The 16,378-nt window shown below is 30.9% G+C and overlaps 1 long non-coding RNA gene across 1 annotated transcript; it reads right to left on the bottom strand.

Moving 5' to 3' along the window:
- Positions 1 to 3,930: 3,930 nt before the first annotated feature.
- LOC127901931 (uncharacterized) lies at positions 3,931 to 9,155 on the bottom strand. Its single transcript, XR_008054285.1, has 2 exons — positions 9,025 to 9,155; positions 3,931 to 4,229 (listed from the first exon to the last, which is right to left on the bottom strand). It is a non-coding gene; the product is annotated as an uncharacterized LOC127901931 (long non-coding RNA).
- Between the last annotated feature and the right edge of the window lie 7,223 nt (positions 9,156 to 16,378).

The raw sequence follows: 16,378 nt of genomic DNA, 5'->3' as shown, positions 1-16,378 counted from the left end.
TTTCTTTATTGTAATTCAGCTACTACATTTTTCTTGATTCTATTAAATTATCTACTACAAAATTGGTCTATCAGTCAAGAACTTAACATATACACTAGTCTATTAGTTTAGAATATTAATAAGTTTGTGTGAAGTACATATATCTAATCTCAATTTCTTTAGATTTGTATATTTTAAAGACACTTCATTATTATATTTTAGGTACCATGTGTTCTTGATTCTATTAAAATATAGACCACAAGACTGGTGTATCGGTCAAGAACTTAACATCTACATTAGTCTATTGGTCTAGAAATTTGACAAGTTATAAACAATTAATTGACAATGGAACTACAAAAGCTATAGTTTGTATTGTTATCAAGCAATCAAATCCTGCTATAGTTTACATCCACATTACTAAACAATACATTCACAACAATTTTCAACTTCTATCTTTAAACAAGTCCAATATAATATGCTTCTTACAATAATTGATATCCTTTTGGTTGTACTGAGCTTGAATATCTTGTCCGTGCACTAAGATCTCCAAGAATCGTTAAACGAATACACTACAATCACCCTTATAATGATAGTTAAATAAGTATTTCGCAAATAAAACAAATAAAAATGACTTTAAGGTTATAAAAAATACCTAATAATCTATTGCGATGCATTAGATATCTGGTGTACAGGCCAAGGATTTGCCTATTCAAATGTAACGGAGGATCCATTGAGTCCTATATTGGCATCTTATTAAGAATTAAAGGTAACATCGCAACATATGGTTTCATTTTATTACTAAACTCACTCTCAGAAGTAAAACATATGGATGAGCCATAACATGAATTTTCCTACTCAATATGTTGACGACCACAAGAGCTTAAAGCTCTCCATACAAGTTTATTGGAATGTAAACACAAGAAATAACAACATTAAAAGATATATTAAAACCCTACCTTAAGTGACTCAAACCATGGTATTACAAGGGTAATTTTATTTCCACTCGCATATTGGACAAGTGAGTCATTTTTAAGCAAAAAATTATTTGGATTTTTTAAAGCTTTTAATCTCTATTTGATTAGTTGCTATGCAATAACAATAATAATATTTGTTAGAAAAAAAAGTTAAAGAAACAAAATAAATCATATTATATGTATTATTTTTTCATTCACTACTTGAAAATGAGAGTTCATAACAGCACAAGGTTACATATGGGAGTTATGTATTTACTCATAGCCAATCTCAACTTATAACAAAGTACATCCATGTGCTATTTACCATATATGAAGAAAAATAAAAATCAAGTGATAAATGGCTAATTTCATTAGTTTTTTATTATGTTTTTGAAATAAAATTCTAAAAAATACCAAATTGCTCAGCCACTTGCTTGAATTGTAGAGATCTCAGAAGAAACTTCTATCACCATTGCCAATAGGCTATTTTACAAAATTTCTACGTCAATCATCATATGATATTAGTTTATAATTTGTATAAATTATAAACTAATAATTATAATATTTTTTAAATTAATAAAAAAGCAAAATCTTAGGGTTCAACATTATTTGTTTGTGTCATCTATCTCTTTAATGCAAGACTATTATTTAGCTCCATCGATGGCTTAACTTCAAAGGCAACTAGCATTTGGGGCTTTTTCAATAGGCAAGTGTATGAAAAATGCAATTATATGGATTCGATTCCAACTCTCTTTTTTCAGACATAAACTTAAAAAGTTGGTTTGTTACTTACTGTACACCTCGAGCTTGTGTAGATGATATGGTGATCAAATTATCACCTCTTATGTCTGGAGGATGGACTAACATCATTTCTATGGTGGTTCTAGCAGAAGTGACATAAAAAATATCATTAAAGTTATAAGTTTCCTGAAATGAAAACATATAAAAATTTGTTAGGCTATTTTTCTTTGCTATATGCATATATACTAACATTCTACAATTATTTTGATATCTCATCAGAGAAGTTTTTAACTTGTATAGATTTCAACTCTTCAAGTAACTTAATCAAGAAATCTCTTTTCTAAACTTCCTAACTCAATTTTTGTTTTATTTTTTAAATTAGTTAGTGAGAAAGGTTTATGTGTATTTTCACAATTGAGTCATACTCTTGACATTTACCAACTAGTGAGTTATATCTGGAGCAATTTTGTTGGAAAAAAGACTACCACAAGCAGTTGCAAATTAAGTAGAAATAAAACTATTTCCTTCTTTATGTGATTAAAATAGGATGTGTACAACAAATAAATAAGCAAAAAAATAAACTACCAAATTCCAAAGTAATAAATCAACCACAAGAGATACAAATTGTTTATGTTAAAAACTCAAAGCGAGAAAAACTACGGGATTGTAGTCCAATATAATCTTCCATTATATTAATGAGATTACAGCACAAATTCTTCTCTAGATAATACGTGTGGCTAATAACATCAAGAATCTCAATATTCTTGGCTTACAGTAACAGTCTAATATTTGTCTATATAATAAGTGAGTATCTCAAATAATAGTCAACGAGATGATAAAATAAAATCAAGACTAATAGGAATGTAGAGAGCAATGCCAGGAACTTACCCTTCAAATTTAGGATAAAATGGAGTTAAAATCGCCTTCCGATCGAGTAATTAAAGATTGAAAAACCTTGCTCCCAATACTACATTCACGCCATTGTCTCTTCTCTCTCTCTCTCTCTCTCTCTCTCTCTCTCTCTCTCTCTCTCTCTCTCCCCTTCTCCCTCTCTCTCCTTTTTCTTATTTTTCCCACAATGTTAGTTGCCACTTACTCTTCTATATATAGTGCTTTCAAAACCTAAATTTCATGAAAATTTTCATCTAGCACCTTTAAGATTTCTTTAATTATTTAAATGCCCAAATTAATAAAACTTGGGCTTGGGCCACCCAAATGAAATGGACCCAATAAATCTCTCATTCCAGATGAAGTGTGGGGCACCACCAAGCCCACTCTCTGCATATAATTTTTCAACTTTTTCTTGGGCAATGACTATGTCATCATATCTGATTCACTCTCCATTGTGGGTATCTTCTCAAGTTGCAACTGTTTCTTCTGAAGCACATCTTGTATCCAATGATGCCTCACATCAATATGCTTGGATTTTGAATGGTACGTCGAATTCTTTACCAAGTGAATGACACTCTGACTATCTCATTGCACACCATATCTATCGTCCTTCACACCCAACTCTTATAAGAAATTCTTCATCCACAAGGTCTCTTTACAACCTTCAGTGATTGCAATATATTCTTTTCTAGTAGTAGACAAAGCAACACATTATTGAAGCCTGGACTGCCATGAGATTGCTTCCCCAGCTAAGCTTGGCAAAATCCGGGTCCGGTCCGGGTTTTGGTGTTGCCTGGGACCGGACCGGATAAGTGGACAAAAAACCGAGACACGGGTTAAAACCCGATTTTCTGGGTGCGGGCCGGGCTCAAACCCGGCACCACCCGGGTCCGGGTTTTTGGTTCGGGCTTAGAAACCCGCATGAAGTAACTTAATAGTAATGGCAATATGGCATGCAATTCTCTCCTGCAGAAGCTGAGAAGCAGAACCTTTTATTATTATTAACTATTAACTAAATAGCTAAAACCATATGAGAAAGTTATTTATGTCAAATAACAATGTAAATTTATTACACAAATAATAAATAAAAATTATTTCAATCTATGTAAAAGAAAAATTAGAGAAATCTAATATAAATAATAAAAAACTTAAAAGAAAAATTAAGCAAATAAAATTATAGACAAACTACTTAAATTCATCTAATTTTTAATCTAAACTCATTCAATCTATATCAAAAAAAATTAAATTCAACAATACAATAATCACTAAATAAATCTAAATATTAAAATAATATCCAACATATCATAAGTTCATAATTATGATACCAAAATACCAATTACCAATACAACATATGAAAATTTTAAAATGTTCAACTCAAAAAATAGTTCATTAAAGAGTCAAAATACTCCCATGTAAAATAAGTAAATAACAAGTTCATGTCTAATTCCAAATTAAAAAAAAAAAAGGTTCATGTAAAGTGCTCCCAAGCTTCGGAGACTTTCTTCTTTTTTCCGGTTTCTTCCTTGCTCTTACTATCATTCACAGTTGACACTGAAATTTCCTCAACCTCATTATCAGTTTTATCTTCGACATTACGAGATAAAACTGGAACACTCGTTGAATTGATTTCCACGTTGTCCGACATTGCATTGCTCATTTGCTCTGCTGTTACAATAGCAAAGAAATTAAGGAGACTATCAAAAATACTAAATTTCATATTTTAGTAATATCATAAAAGATATAGCTCATATTACTGTATTACTTATGTTTATTATTATCAAAAATCAGCTCGAGCATACAATAACCAACCAAATTAACATCCAAAAAAATACAAAGCATAAATAAACATTATAACACAAATAATCATAATAATTTATCATTTTTTTAACTAAGTCGGAAAAATTTTAACAAAGGTAAAATACAAAGCATAAATAAACAGTATAACACCAAATCTTAAAATGCAAGCGTAATTTATTTTCCCCTGATTTTGACTGCTAAACTCAAAATGATGTAAAGATTATGTATTGGCAAAAATGCAACAAGGAAGGCAAAATTAAGAAGTAAAAAATCAGTACCTAGGGCTGGCTGTGGTGGTTGTGATGGTAGTTGAGAAAGTGGCGATGGAGAGTTGGAGACGGTGGCGCTGATGGCGCTGATGGCGCCGAAGGGGGCCTCACCTGCACGGACGACTCACTGTCACTGAGTCACAACCACACAGCCACTGGAGATGGAGCAACCGAGTAAAGCCGCGTGCCAAGCCGAGTCAGCAAACGAGAAGAGATGACGCCGATGATCGACGGTGACGGTGGGTGGTGGTTGATGTCGAATGCCGACGATGACGAAAAAAGATGATACCGGTGACAGCGTTGCTGGCTTGCTGCTTATGCCTCTTTCAATCGGGAATTAGCCAATTAGGGATTTGGGTTTTGACTGCGGTCCGGTTTTGCCCGGATCCGGCCAGGTTTTTTTGACACCCCTATCCCCAGCAAACGTAAGTAAATATCCTGATAGAAATTTTATAAAATTAACATCTCCTGCCATATATACATCTGTGTACACTTGTAACATATGTTTGTCATGGCCAAAACATAAACATGCCTTAGAAGTGTCTCTGAGATATCTGAGAATCCATTTTACCATTGTCCAGTGTTCTTTATCCGAATTTGAGAGAAATCAGTTGACTACACCAATTGCATGAGCAATATCTGGTCTTGTATAAACCATGACATGTATCAAACTACCAATTACTGAAGCATAAGGAACTCCTTTCATCTCTAACTTCTCTTTTTCGCTTATAGGATAATGCTCAGAACTAAGCTTGAAATAACCTACAAGTGGAGGACAAACAGATTTTGCTTTGCCCTTATTAAATCTTTCAAGAACTTTTTTAACATATACTTCTTGAGATAACTATAACTTCATAGATTTTCTATTGTGGGAAATCTTTATGCCAAGAATATGTTTTGGCGGTCCCAAGTCCTTTGTTACAAAAGACTTGTTAAGCTCTCTCTCTAGATTATCAATTTTACTAGCATCTTGGTCAACAGTCAACATGTCAACCACATAAAGCAAAAGAATAATGAAATCATTATCACTGAACTTTTTCACAAAAATACAATAGTCACACATAATCTTGTGGAAGCCATAATTTTCCATGAAATAATCAAACTTCTTGTACCACTGCCTTGGTACTTGTTTCAGCCCATGTAAATTTTTCTTCAACTTGCATACAAGTTCTTTTTTACCTTTTACACTGAACCCTTCAGGTTACTCTATGTATATTTCCTCATCTAAATCACCATGCAAGAAAATTGTCTTTACATCAAGTTGTTCAATCTCCAAATTCAATCTAACATCTAATTTTAGAAAAACTCGAATAGAAGACATCTTCACCACAAGAGAAAATATTTCTTCAGAATCAATACATTTCTTCTGACCGAAACCATTCACAACCAATCTAACTTTGTACCGTTGTTGTGAGTTATTTTCAGTTTTCAACATATAAACCCATTTGTTCTTTAGTGTCCTCTTTCCTTTAAGCAGCTTCACTAAGTCATAAGTGTGATTCTCATTCAAGGATTTCATCTCCTCTTGCATGACTTTAACCCACTCATTTTTATACTAGTGAGACATGACTTTTTCAAAACATTATGACTTTCCTTCATCTGTAAACATCACATACTCATGTGGAGGATATATAGTGGAAGGTCGTCGTTCTCTAGTGGATATTCTCAATTCTGGCTCAATAGGTGGTGCAAGTGGTTCTGGAGGTGCTTGCTCAACTGGTTCTTCTAGACCATTATTATTATCTACTCTAGCTCCCCCATAATCATCATGAACAGTATGTGAGGAAACTGAAGTTAAGATAATAGGAATCTTTAGAGATGATCGAGACTAATCACTTTTCTTTATATCACCAACTATTTGATCTTTAAGAAATACAACATCTCTACTTCTAATCAATTTCCTTACTATTAGATCCCATAATCTGTACCCAAATTCTTCATGTCCATGGCTTAAGAAAATGCATTCATTGGCTTTATCATTAAGCTTCGATCTTTCATCCATAGAAATGTGAACATATGCTTTACAATCAAACACTCTTAAGTGTTTATAAAAAAACATATTTCTCAGTCCAAACTCTCTCAGATACATCACCATCTAATGGAGCTAAAGAATAAAGGTTAATCAAGTCAACCGCAATACACATAACCTCTACCTAGAAATATTTAGGAAGCTTGGCGTCAGAAAGTATACACCTTACTCCCTTTTTAATTATTTTATTTATCCTTTCTGTAACACCATTCTGCTACGAGGTTTTTGGTACAGTTTTCTCAAGTCTGATTCAATGGGATCTTCAATACTGTTCAAATGGTCATCTGTACTTACTATTATTATCTGCCCTGACATATTTTAATTTACTTTATGTCCCTCTTTTAATATAAGTATGAAGAACCTAAATGTATCAAGCACCTAGTCTTGAAATTTCAAAGCAAAAGCCCACACTTTTCTAGAACAATCATTAATAAAAGTCACAAAATAAAATGTATCTCTTATTAATCTACTTTGCATCATACAAACATCAATGTGGATCAAATCAAGTGTTTACGACTTTCTAGATAGAGAAAAGCTTTTAAAAGCTACTCTGTGTGTCTTTTTAGTTAAGCAATGAACACAAGTCTTGAGGGACATACTTGTAAAACTGAGTAGAAATTCTTTTCTGGCAATAGTTTCTAACACTTTCTCATCAATGTGATCGAACCTTTTGTGCCATGTCTCAATGTCAGAATTTTTTACAGCCACATTCACGTCTTCTTTCTTAATCTTGGCTTATATCACATAAAGAGTATTTACTTTCTCTCTTTAGCTAACACTAAGGTGCCTTTGGTGAGTTTCCATTTTCCTTCACTAAATTGGTTAATATAACCATCATCATCAAGCTTACTTATAAAAATCAAATTAAGGTGAATATTTTGTACATGTCTGACATCTTTAAGTGACAACTTACAACCAATGCTAGTTTCCAAGTAAATATCTCTTATGCTCATAATCTTGGAAACCCCTCATTTCTCATTCGAACATGGCCATAATCACCATTAACATAAGATGTGAAGTAATCAAGATATGCAGTGACATGGAACGAAGCACCCGAATCAATCACCCAATCACTAGTATAACAAGTGATATTTACATAGCTCTCATTATAAACAATACCCATATCACTATTAACTATGGCTGCAGTGTTCACTTTGTCATTTTTCTAAGCATCACCTTTTTTCTTTCGCCAGTTCCGTTTTCCACAATCTACACTCATTTTTAACGTGGCCCATTATCTGATAATGAAAACATTTTACGTTTCTCCTCTAGGATTTAGATCTTCCTCTATAGTTATCATTGTTCTGCTGGCGGGAATTTATACTTTGGCTCCTCCGCTTTTCTTGTTTTTTTGAAATGAGTCCATCTGACTCAGAAGAAAGTACTCCAACACTTGCTTTTAGATTTTTCATTTCGTAGCCTATCTGTAACCATATCTAAGGTTAATTTCTTGTTCGGCGCTAAATTATTCACTGATACCACTAATGTCTCTCAACTATCAGGTAAAGAACTAAGCAACAATAATGTTTATAACTCATCATCTAAAATAATTTTCATAGTAGTTAACTGATCAACCAAACCCTGAAACTCACTAATGTGTTTAGTTATACTGTGTATCTTTTTATATTTCAAGTGAAATAGTCTTTTCATCAAATTAGCTTTATTCTGTGCTGCTGGCTACTCATAAATCATCTCTAATTTTCTCCAAAGAACATCAATCTTGGATTCCTTTGCGATATGGTGGTACACACTCTGATCAATCCATGATCTAAGTTCTTCACCTTCAATAAGTTCATGTTAGTCTTTCATGTACAACAAATCTTCCATCCTAGACTTTCAAATGCCATAATTCCATGACTTTAGTTTAATCGTGCATGCCGAGGATTCCTCTATCTCAACCACACAGGTAATAAAAACACACAATCTAACGCTCTAATACCACTCTTTTGGGAAAGAAACTACCACAAATAGTTACAAATTAAGCAAAAATAAAACTATTTCCCTCTTTGTGTGATTAAAATAAAATGTGTAACATAAATAAATAGGCAGAAAAATAAACTACTAAAATCCAAAGTAATAAATCAACTATAAGAGACACAAATTTTTTACGTGAAAAACCCAAAGCGAGAAAAATCATGGGACCATAGTTCGATATAATCTTCCACTGTATTAAAGGGATTATAGCACAAATTCTTCTCTAGATAATATTAAAGGCTAAAAACATCAAGAATCTCAATATTCTTGGCTTACAATAACAATCAAATATATGTCTCTCTAACAAGTGGGTATCTCAAATAATAGCCAACGAAAGGATAAAATAAAATCAAGACAAGTAGGATTGTAGAGGATAATGCCAGAAACTTACCCCCAAAAATTGAGAGAAAACGGAGTTAAAATAACCTTCCAATCATGTAATCAAAGATTGAAAAACCTTGCTCCGAATACTACACTCACGCCACTGTCTTCTCTCTCTCTCTCTTTCTTGTTTCTTCTTTTTCCCACAATGTCGGCCGCCACTTATTCTTCTATATATAGTGCTTTTAAAACCTAAATTTCATGAAAAATTTCAGCTAACACCTTCAAGATTTTTTTTAATTATTTAAATGCCCAAATTAATGGAACTTGGTCTTGGCCCACCAAATGAGATGGACCCAACAAATTTTGCCCATTTCCTTGAGATTTGGTTTGCCAAACAAGTGTTCAGCCAGGGGCCAAGTTTTTCCTTAGTAGCCCTATGAGCATTGTACCTCAATTTTGCCAACTGCTTCCTCCTCTCATAAGCTACTGTCATGGGCTGCTGTGGTTGGCTGTTGTGCAGTTGGGGTGCAAATGTTGTACGGTTATGGTGCGACAATTTTGGCTGACATGACACTAATTTGAGAGGAGAAATGAGGGCTATTGTTCACTGTTGTTACTATCGGCGACTCTGTCGTGGTGTAGTTGTACTATTGTGTCGATGTGGAACAACAAGCCGATAGCTTTAGCCTTGAAAGAAAAGAAATGAGGGTTTATTTTGAATTTGATTTTGGGGATTGATTTCACAGGTGTGGGCTTGTAGCCGATGATTGTGCGTATTTGGGTTTTTTTTCTTAATGTAAGCTTTCTTTATTATTATTATAAAACCAATCAGTTTTACAAATTTGCACTGTTTTGGTTTCAAGATTAACTAGAACCGAACCAAAAATTAAATTAAAATTTGGGTTTGGCTCCATTCAGGTTAACCTAAACCGAACGCCCGCCCTTAATTTGCACCTCTCGGATCTCCTCATGAAATCGTTATTCCAATTCTTTTTCAAAAAAAAAAATCATTTTTTTTCAAATATACCCTTCCAATTTTTCATTTAATTTTTTATTGTCAAAACCCAAAGTAATATTTTGTTATTTGGTTATTTCTTTTGTAATCTTATTATTACCCCACACACAAATTAAAATATATTTCTAGCGGATGATTTTTGAACGTTAATCATTAGCTTAAATTACACATATTTTAAATTATAATTTGAAAGCAATCTTAAGTACAAAAATATTCAATCAATAAGAAGTAAGTGAAGAACAATACATTATTCTAAATTTGTACAATTTTTTTTTTTAGATAGGAGGTAACAAATGAAAAATATAGAGAATTAATTATGAAGTTAAGTACTCCGGAGGAAAAAACTGATGTGTCTTTAATTTTTATTTTTCTTTTAACTATAATTTTAATTGAAGTGGAGTTTTATAACGTTAATGAAGGGGGTGCCAATAGCTTTGCTCTTTTAATTATTTACACTTTGGGTCTAGGGAGATAAACTTTGGGGCTAAATAGTAAATCAATTACTGTCCAAGAGACTATTATCAGTTAAGTTAGCTGATGGACTGGGCTTAAAACATGTCAGGGTGTATTTAGCATTAAAAAAATAGGGAGAAAAAAGGCTTTTAAATTTTAACTTACTGGACCAACTTTTGCAGAAAGTCTGAAATATTTCTGTGCCATTATATTTTCTTCACTCTCCGTTGTGAGATGGAGAGGGAGACTACTAAAAGTTTTTAAGTCATTGCCTTATTTTATTTAACATTTGGCGGTTTTCACACATATTTTTATCATTGCTAAATTAAGAGCTTGTGGATCCTTCTTTTGAGACAAGCTTTCTTTTTAGTTTCGAAATGAAAGGTAATAAGCCTTCATCTAGGGATTCCACATGGTCCTATCGCGAGGCATATATCTCCGAATTTGCTTATTCTCATAATTTCTATTATATTCAGTTTTTATTTAACGTCATCGTATATTTACAATGATCAATAATATAGCGATAATTATTTATAATACCTTTACTTAATGATCCAAATTAATTATCAAAAATATATTCACACATATACGAGTGTATGTATGTATGTATGTATGTATATGGCTACACACACACACACACACAAAGGCAATCATTATTGTTTAAGTAACCAATTAATCCTTGTATTTTAAAATATTACCCAAAACACTTATATCATTTTTTTCATAATTGCTGGATCTATTTTTTCAAGGGTAAACTTTGTATTTATGTCCAATATAACTTAAAATTCAAACAAATCTAACATGCAACAAATAAAAAATAATTATAATTAAATAAAATTTAACGAAATAATTATGTGACAAAGATATTTTAGATAAAATGTGGGGTTATATGAATTGCTATTAAGGACAATTTATTACAAATCAATATTACGTAATTTTTTGAACACTTATATGGCATTTGAAAACATATACAGCACACTCATTATATAATGTATAATTCTCATGTCTAAATATATATTGAATCTATTGAAATTAGGTGTATTGAATAGTTTTATTGGCGTAAATAAAGTTAATTAATTTAAATAATTTAAATAAATATTATTTTGAAATTTTAAAGAGTGTGTAAAGTAAAACTTATTTTTATTAAAATTTACATATAAGTATATGTAGTAATAGAATGCTCCAAATAATTTCTAAGTACAAATAACTCCACCATTTTAAATAATTTTTAAAAATATAAAAATTAATTGAATAATGATAAGTGCATATTTTCTCTATATTTTACTATTAATTTCTCCATTTTTTTCTCGTTTTGGTCTTAAATATTCTAGTTATTTTAGTTAAATTTTAATTTAGTATTTTATTTTGATTTAATTTAAATTTTGTATCTTTAATTTAAATTAAATTCATTTTAGTTAGTTGATAATAAATTAAATTTACTATAGATAATTTCCTATTCCCGAATATTTAACTATCCTTAATTTTGTTTTTAATATAGGTGAAAAATTCAAATAGAGAAAGTTGGATTTGATTGAGGTGAAAATGTAGGGATGACAAAATAACCCACCAACCTGCAAATCTGCTCAAACCCACCCGCAAAAACCCGCCTGCTGCAGGTAATTTTGCGGGTTCTGGGTGGGTTTGGTATTTCAAACTTAAATCCACTACAAGTTGCGGGTGGTTTTGGTATTGAAAAAAAATCTGTTGGATACCAGTGCGGGTATCCACCAACCCGCATTCTTTATTTTTATTAGGAGAAAAGACTAACATACCCACAACGTTTAGATAAGGGGACAAAAATCCCCCTAACATTTCGAAAAAGACATTTACACCCACATTCACTAACAAAAACAATTACTTTTAATAGAAATAGTATTTTTAATATATAATTACCGCTATACCCTTCTAGCACATAAAAAATAATTGTTAATTGTCCATTGTCCAATTTGTCCATATATTGTTAATAAAATTACAAATATACCCTCATTGCCCAATTCCGCTATTTAAATTTTTATCAAAATCTCTCTTCAAATTCATCAAAATAACAATCCACTAAATGTGCGATAAAAAGATCACTCGTCATGGTTCAAGATACCTGATAATTGAAGGTAAGTTGAAATCGACATAAATCCGCAAAACGACATTAACGTATCATCTTTGTGCGCTAAGGGGGTGATATAAGAACATATACAACACAACAAAAAATGCATAGATGGGAAATGTCAGGTTGTTGACGATACCAACTGTGATGGAGAATATTGATGATAAGCGGTGAGTCCAAGACGAACTAATGCTATAGCATGTAAAATAGTATTGACCTATACAAATATTGGTAATTTTGTACGCATAAGTAAAGTTCTAACAATTATCTGTAACTACTTAATTAACAATTCCGCCAATCCATTTTGTGTATGTACATGTGGAACCAAATGCTCAACAACAATATCTATTGATGTACAATAGCCATTAAATGTCTTAAATGTAAACTCACCAACATTATTTAGATTTATGGTTTTGATCTTATAATTTGAAATTTGTGCCTTTAATCTTATAATTTGGGCAAGCAATCTTGCAAATGTAACATTGCATATAGACAATAAAAAAACATGTGACCTCCGTGCAGATGCATCAATCAAAAACAAAAAGTAACGAAATGGTCCACTAGATGAATAGATTGGTCCATGTATATCTCCTTGAATTCCTTGCAAAAACGATGGAGATTCATAACCAACCTTAGAAGAGGATGGTCTAACCACAAATTTTTCTTATGAGCAAGCAGTACAAACAATTTCACTGGATAATAGAATCCTCTGATTTTTAATAAATGTCCATGAGAACTTTTGCTAATTTTATGCATCATTATAAATCAAAGATGTCTTAGGGAGTTATGCTACAAGATAAATTTTTTTAGATTTGTGAACTTTTGGTTCATCACTGCACAACTTTAAATTGTATTTATGATTGTGTAATATAATCCTGATGAGAATGCTTTTATTTTCCTAATATGTATTTCTTCCCCAAGATATTTTTAGTAATGCAGAGATATTCCACATTATTTTCATTTGAAGTCTCAATATGACATCCATTTCAACAAAAAATTTTAAAGCTCAACAAATTCTTTTTGGATCTTGCTGAATAATAAACCATTTTGGATATTAATTTTGTTCTGTTTGCCAACAAAAGTATGGCTCTTCTAGAGCCTTCTATCAAGTCTACAAGACCAGATATAGTATTTACTTTTCCTTCCAGTAATTTATCTCCAAGAAATATATTTTATCTTGAAAAATAGTGCTATGGTTGCACTATCAACCAAGTATCCCAACTTTTGTTTCCAAAAAAATAATTCATTTCTAAAATTCATAACCTTACATTAAACAAAAGTGCATGTTATATATGAAGATTAAATATGAACATTAAGCACATATGATGAAATTACAAAAAAATAAAAATAAAAAGTTAACATATTAGTAACTTAATAATTATGGCATAATAATGAGAGCTTTAATTAATATAGACATTTCCATCTCTAACTAAGTGATCATTTTCCCCTCTGTTTCTTAAAAAAAAAAAAAAATCAGAGGTGTCAAGATGAGTCAGATCAATAGGATTTGCAATATCGACTAAATTAGTCTCAGTTTTTTCCGTTTCTTTATTGGATGCTTGGTATAGGTCTACCAAATATTTGTCAGTCTGGCAGGTGCATGACCAATGTCCTTTTCCTCTACGTCGATAACAAACTTCTTCATTATCATTTCTAGCATTATTCTTTCATGCATTATTGTATTTATTAGGTCTCTCATAAATATTTCACTTCTAGTGGCATCCATTTTTATTGTTGCGCTGTCCTATTAATACCTACATTCGCATTCACTTTTGGGAATAGTTGAGAGTCAATTGAATGTAATTAATGGTTTTTCATTAAGAGCTCATTGTTTTTTAGCAATTAAAAGAGTTATTATTAGATCACAATATTTGCTATATCTACGCTCCCAATGTTGTTGTTGTTGCAAGATAACATTTGATGTAAGAAAAGTAGTGAGTTTCTTTTATCTCAATCAATAATTTTTATACCACACAATTTCAATTACAAGGTGATTTGGAACAAAGTAAAGTTGTAATTCGAGACTCTTGCATAATCTTAGAACCTCATATTTAACATTCATGTTTAGCATTTGGAAGAAAAATATCAGCTTGGTGGTCAAATCTTTCCTTGAGGTTACTCCACAATGTTAGTGGATCCTCTACTGTTAGACATTGAGCTTTCAGGCGGTCATGCAAATGGTGGCGGAGAAAAATCATAGCCTTTGATTTTTCCTACAAAGATGCCCCATTTCTTTTGCTATAGTGCCTTCCAAGCCGATAGTGCATTTTGGCGTGCAATACCTAAGAAAGGTAATTTCTTTCGAAAACTTCAAGAGCAGGGATTTGTAAATTCGTAAAACTTGCCATTTTTAAAAAAACTTTGTTATTAATAATTAAAAGGAAAAAAAGTATCACAAAATAAATATATAAATATAAACAAAAATAAAAATTATGGAATATGTAGGAACTTCATGTATAAAAATTATGAAATATGTAAAAACTTCATTCATGTATTTAGAATTTCATATTCTAACTTGAAAACATAACTTAGAACTTCAAGTTCTAATTTTAATGAGGTTAGAAGTTTAGGTTCTCACCACCTTATTTGTTTTATAAACTTCATACTAAAACAACAATATTTAAAGGCAAATAATATGCAAGAACAAATCATAATTTACTAAAAATTAAAACAACTTGATAGGTAGTTAATCCAACCATCTAAGCAAATAAATTAAATAAGATAGGCGGTTAAACCAACTATATAAATAAATTGAACAAATCATATTAACATAATAATAACATATTAACAAGATAATAACAATATAGGCAATATTATAGAACCAGCTATTAAATTACTGTGAACAATAAATAATTAAAATAACAGCAAAATAAACTCACAATATAATAAAATAATAATGATAAAGCATAAATAAACATAAGCAGTAAAAATTAAACTACCCACATTAAATCAGTTATCATGTTGATGACGTGTTATGAAATAAATAAATAATAGAAAATTTTCAACTAAACAAAGCACTAAATAGTACCTTGTTATTAAGTTTATATTTAGCTAATTTTTGTTGTTACCAAAACAATGGAATACATTACTATATATAGAATTAAAAAGCTATAGGGGGAGGATAATTTGCGGATGTGGGATTTTAATAAATTTCAAATGGTAAAAGTTCACTAATTTCACAACAATATTCAATTTCTATCATTTAATTTATTTAATTGAGATTGTTTATACTCTTTCATAATTATCGTTTATGATTTTATTTTTGTCTTATTTGAATGGCCAAATTAGATAGGACTTGAATAATTATTGCTAAATTAAAATACTTGATCCATAATTGTCTCAATATTTTAATCATTAGTAGTAAATTGGAGTCGGTGATTGCAATCGGTAATTGCAATTGGAGAACATAATCTCGGTTTAATAATCGAGTGTGTGTGTTTATTGCCTTAATCAACTTAATATCTTATATACTTAATGCTTCCATTATCTTAAATTTAGAGATCTTGTTTTAAATTATTTAATGATTAGAGATTAGGTGAATAAGTTTTTTCCTTAACAAATATTAAGGAAATATAAAGATTAACAGAGTTTATTGTTGTCTACGGTTGATAGTTTCAATGGAAATTGATACTAAAATTGATGTGTTGATTATGTGACGAATGATCCTTCAATCAAAGTATTCATTATTATCATATCTATTTGATTATTATTTTCATACTTTTAGTTTCTTTATTTTTTACAATTCATTATAGTTGGCACTTTCTTTAATTAGATTAATTTATATTTTTAGTAGTAGTAATAGTTGTTGTTGTTATTTTAAGACTTTGTTTTAGAGTTGATAATAAGTAAAAC

Source organism: Citrus sinensis, chromosome 4, assembly GCF_022201045.2.
Source record: "Citrus sinensis cultivar Valencia sweet orange chromosome 4, DVS_A1.0, whole genome shotgun sequence".
In the NCBI taxonomy this organism is placed as follows: domain Eukaryota; kingdom Viridiplantae; phylum Streptophyta; class Magnoliopsida; order Sapindales; family Rutaceae; genus Citrus; species Citrus sinensis.
This window is presented reverse-complemented; position numbering and strand designations above follow the sequence as displayed.